This window comes from Brassica oleracea, chromosome C2 (genome assembly GCF_000695525.1).
Source record: "Brassica oleracea var. oleracea cultivar TO1000 chromosome C2, BOL, whole genome shotgun sequence".
Classification (NCBI taxonomy): Eukaryota; Viridiplantae; Streptophyta; class Magnoliopsida; order Brassicales; family Brassicaceae; genus Brassica; species Brassica oleracea.
The window spans coordinates 35,187,989-35,193,631 of NC_027749.1; the positions used below are offsets into that span (position 1 = coordinate 35,187,989).

The window sequence follows — 5,643 nt, forward strand, 5'->3', positions numbered from 1 at the left end:
TACATTTATTTCTTTATCTACATTTTATCATCTTTTCTATTATTTAAATTTTTTTATTTTCTATTTCAGTCGGTTCCAAAGAAGAAGGGACGTTTGGTCGGTTTGGGTCGTCGAGCCCGTCCGGTTCCTCCTTCTGCACCACAGCCCTATGTTGATCCAGAAGTGCTTTTGGACCAGTTGAAGGACAAAGATGACCGCATAGCTGCGTTGGAGCAAAAGATGGCGGATCAAGAGGCGGGATGGGAGGCAACGAGGAAGCAGAACGAGCAAATGATGGAGATGATGAAGAGGATGTACCCGAACGAGCTGTTCCCATAGTTTCTTTCTTTCTTTTTTTTCAAAAACTCTGAATGTTTTATTTTGGTATGTAAAAATATCCGAGGAGATACCGACCAACAGTCCTAGGAAATGTTTCTTCGGAATGTCCTCGGAATCTTTAATTCTCGGTATTCCCTCGGAAGTTTACTTTCCGACGAGAAATTTTTGACGACCATTCTCGTCGGTATGTCCTCAGAATACCGTTATTCCGAGGACATACCGACGATATTTGTCGTCGGAATCCTGGTGTTTTCTTGTAGTGTTGTCCTCAAGTAAAACAAACAGGCAGTCTCTCTAAAAGAGGTTTTTAAAACAGCAGGGACTCACATGATTTAAAATTTAGAATCATCACCTCTACAATATTGCAATCCACATCTAAGAAGTCCTAATCACAAGAGTACATCATACCATATCCTAGCTTAGCAACCAAATTCATCTAGCTAACAACTTAGCATAATCTTGTCTTTCATTCCCCTCTACCAACCTTATTTCTTAGCATAAAATAAAAGTGAAGGTTTTACCTTGGGAGTATTGATCACATGATTGAAGGATTCTCAAACAAGTATCTGGACTTGCAGGTAAACATTAGTTCCTATCCTCTCTCTCTCTACTAATATTCTCTCTTGGTTAAAGTCAGCTTATATGCAAGATCATTAACCAAGATTGGACAGGCTTCCATGAATCAAACCTTAATGGTGGTTGCCAACAAGTCCTGTTCACTTCTTTTTGACATATATCCTAGGATTATTTGTGAAGCAAGCCTTAATGCTTGTAGCCACCAAGTCCTGTTCTAATCCTTTACCTATGAAATTCTTATGAAGCAAGCCTTAATGGTTGTAGCCACCAAGTCCTGTTCGAATTCTTTCCTAATAAATTTCTATAATAATAAATATAAATATATATATATATTTTTATTTTATTTTATTTTATATTTGTATTCTTTAATTTTATTATATAATCTATATTTCGAAAATAGAGAGAGAAAGGGTGATAAATCTATACACACAGGACTTTACCTTCCAGACTTGTTTGAAGAATCCGATCACATGTATACCAAGCCCCAAGACAAGCAGTTGTGTCAGGTTTAGTGTTGGAGGTCAGCTTTTGTTCCTTCAAAACAATCTTAGCAAGAGTGGATAGTTGACAGGTTGATCCACTTTAGTATCTTTAGTACTTTCTGCAATCAGTCAGTCTAGAATGGTGCTAAAGAGTAGTTAGATATCTAGAAAATCTATAAGTTCATAATCCCCTTCTTGACTCAATGGTAACTTAATTTTTTTTTTTAAATAATATAGCAAACTGATATCAGTAAATACCTCCCCCAGACTTAAATTTCACTGTCCCCAGTGATAATTAGTCTAAGATCGGTTGGTTAGAAATAATAAATATTGGTTAGATGTTAGACAAGAGAAAAGAATTTGTTACCCTCTATCTTGAGAATCGATCGATATGTACACATCATAATCAATCGATATAGGGGCGTCGCTGTCGATCGACATAACCTTCATGTTATCGATCGACAGCGTAGAGACACAAAACGTTTGCGCTAGCTGCAACGTATCCATGTGTTACAATCACCATATAATTAGCATCAGTCAGCTAGGTTAGCTCTGTTAGACAATCCAAACACATGCAAGATTAGTAAAACAAGTAAACTCAAGTCATAACATAGAATAATAAGTTCGAAAGTAAATCCTAAAAGTTCAAAAAAAAAGAAAAAAAAAGTAGATAGGGATAGAGATATGAGGACTAGTCCTCATCGGTGGTCTTGTCGCTGGAGGAGCCTCTGCGCTGGCGGGACGGTCCTGCTACTGGCGGTGAGCTGGCTCGCACACCCCTCCTGCTCGAGCAACGACATCTCGACACTCTAGCCCAGATGGCAGTAAGAGCATCGACTACGATGAGCTGGAAGTCTCCCTCAGGACGTGTAGACATGTCTGGAATAGGAGGGAAAGGCGGTAGTGTGTCCTCGGGCTGATGCGGCTGGGGTTCTGCGGTGCGCTGGACCGTGTAGTAGCGCGGCTGGGCTACTGGGACTCGGACTAGGCGAGGGTCAGGTCGGAACTGAATGCTGCTAAGGCCATGGGAGAAGTCCATAACTGACCGAAGTGGAAGCCTCACTAAGCGTATGCCGTCCCCGTCTTTGAACGACCAGTCGCGGTCTTCCTTGAGCCACTGTGCGCTCGTGAGATGTGATGTGTCCATGTAAAGGATCCGATCATCCATATCAGCATCGTCTAGGGGGACATCGCAATGGACGAAGATCGGAGTGAGTAGGCTCCCAACCGTCTCCCTCTTCCTTTCGTTGACTGGAAAGGCTTCATCTTGAGCTTGGTCAGATGCTCAGCAAATATGGCTCCAAGGTTGGGCCATGCGTCATCCGCGGGCTCCTCAATGCCCTCCATGTGAACCAGACTCCTCACCGCGTAGTAAACAAGAGTGAGCTCCCAAACCTTACTAGGTTCCATCTTGCACAACAGGGTGTTAGCAAGGGCCCTCATGAAGTAACGCAGAGTCGGGTGACGAATATCCGTCTGAATGGTCTTGGCGGGGTCGAAGAAGCCGGTAGCAATGAGGCTCCAAAATGTCCCAATCCTTGGGATGTCGGGTACAGTGGCGTGCTGGCGCTCGGTCTCGAACCCGTAGATAGTGCAGAGAGTCAAAAGAGGGACTCTGTAGCGAACGCCACGGATGAAGAAAGTCAGGACACCCTCGCTAGCCTTCTTTGCCCTCTCGTGGGTGTAGTAGACGTTCACGGTGGCCATGAATTGACCGACCAGCTCCGGGTAGAGGACCTGTGGGTGGGTAGCAAAGTTTCCCATACCCAGCTCCACGAAGAAGTCCTCGAGGTCCGATCGGATGCCCAATGCTCGGACCACGTATGGGTTGACGAACCGCGTCGGTTCTATGGAAACATGTAGCCACGCATTGTAGAATATGCTATCGTAGTCGTCCCAGGTGTCCTCGATCGCACGGTTGCGGCATTCTAAGCTCTTCGACACTTTTCGCGTGTCGGGGAAGTTCTCAAAGAGTGGAATAGGTCCATGTTCGGGCTGTCTCGGCCAAGGGTGTCTGTCACAGACATGAGCTGGCCTGTTGGTGTCGAACCTCATCTTTGTTCTCCTCTCATCAGCCTGTAAATGAAGTTCACAAAAAAGAAAGGATTAGCGAGGTCCGTCTGTTAGTTAGTCGTTGTCGATCGACAGAGATGTCTCGATGTCGATCGACAGGACTTGGAGAAGATTGATCGTTAAAAACCGATGGGAATCGATCGATATATCATTCGCGAAAACCTGCAAAAACCAAATTATGCAATTCGATTTTCATGTTACCAAAAATCCGCTAAATCGATCAATTATATTGTTCCCCAACACGAATCGATCGATTCAAGCTCTAAAATCTAAGTTCAAATCCGATTTCTATTTCAAACCTAGGAAGAACGAAAATTTAGAAAATTCCGTGTTCGTACCATGATGATGCGTGAGTTAAGTGATCTAAACGGAGAGATGGTTGAAATTCGAATGGATTGAGTGAAGGAATCGTCGGATTTGGGTGAAAAACTAGAGATAAAAGAGAGGGGAATGTTTTCGTAAGGTTTTCGGGGTTATGCGAATGTCGACTTAAGTGTCGACTTAAGTGAGCACGTGTCTGGCTACTTGATGTCGATCGATGACGAGTCTCATTGTCGATTGACATAGGCTCTTTGTTCGGATAATTAAATTAATTATTTTTTTTTTAGATCTTAAAAATTCTAAAATTTTTAAAAATTCCAAAATTGTAAAGTTTAAATTTAAAAATAATGGGTTCCCTCCCATTCAGCGCTTGTTTTAAGTCCTTAGCTTGACTTGTTGACTTGATATTCGAATTTTTCTAATTATCGGGAAGTGGGCCTAATAATGCTTTACTCGTTGGCCATTTACCGTGAATTCTTCTCCTTTATTATTTGTAAGCGTAATGGCTCCATAAGGATTGACATTCACAACAGTAAAAGGACCACACCAACGAGATCGGAGTTTTCCAGGAAACAGCGTTAGCCGAGAGTTATACAGTAATACTTGATCATTAGGTTCGAAACGTCTGGAAATGATGTTTTTATCATGATATGCTTTCGTTTTCTCTTTGTATATCTTTGCACTCTCATAGGCTAAATGTCTAATCTCGTCCAGTTCGTTAAGCTGTATGAGCCTTCTTTCGGCGGCCGGTTTGATGTCGAAATTCAATAATTTAATGGCCCAGGCTGCTTTGTGTTCCAGCTCGAGTGGTAAGTGATATGATGTCCCATACAGTAGATGAAATGGGGTGGTTCCTAAAGGGGTTTGAAGGCAGTCCGGTAGGCCCAGAGTGCATTGTCCAGTTTTCTAGACCAATCTTTTCTCGATGTGTCCACGGTCTTTTCTAAGATTTCTTTGATTTGTCGATTTGAGACTTCTACCTGCCCACTCGTCTGCAGGTGGTAGGGTGTAGCAACTCTATGGTGTACTCTGTTTTTACGGAGTAGTCCTTCAAAAACTTTGTTGACGAAATGAGAACCACCGTCACTTATGACTATCGGGGTATTCCGAATCTCGGGAAGATAATGCTTTTGAAAAGCTTAATAACTACAGATGCGTCGTTTGTGGGGGAAGCTACCGCTTCGACCCATTTTGACACATAGTCAACAGCAACTAGGATGTATTTATTTCTGTACGAAGAAGGGAAAGGTGCCATGAAATCTATTCCCCAACAGTCAAAGACTTCTGCTTCCTGAATAGATTTTTGTTCCATTTCATGTCTTTTACAATTTTTTCCCCTTCGTTGGCATCTATCGCATTGTACTATGAATGCATGAGCATCGCGAAACATGGTTGGCCACCAGAATCCTGCTTGAAGAATTTTTGATACCGTTTTAAAGGTTGCAAAGTGCCCACCATAATCGGACCCATGGCATTGGAATAATATATCGTGTGTTTCAGTATAGGCGACGCAGCGTCTATACATCCCGTCAGAGCAGTGTTTGTAGAGATATGGTTCGTCCCAGTGATATCTCCTAACTTCTCTTAGAAATTTCTTACTCGTGTACCCTCTCAACTCTTCGGGTTCTATGTCGGCAGCTAAATAGTTTACTATATCAGCATACCAAGGTCTGTCCTTTGAACCTTGTCCGACTACATGCACTCCTTGATCCAGATATTCATCCACGGGGGAATCATGGTCAGAGCATAGCTTGTTGTGCCCGATTTTAACCTTTATACCGAAGGTGAGGGTTTTTGGATTAGTCTCTTTGTTCAGAATATCTGTAGTATCGATCGACATACAATCGTTGTTGTCGATCGACCTGGAACTGTC

The 5,643-nt window shown here is 42.7% G+C and overlaps 1 pseudogene; it reads right to left on the minus strand.

Annotated features, from left to right (window-relative positions):
* Positions 1-2,555: 2,555 nt before the first annotated feature.
* LOC106324091 overlaps positions 2,556-5,643 on the minus strand; it is an 11,686-nt pseudogene continuing 8,598 nt past the window's right edge.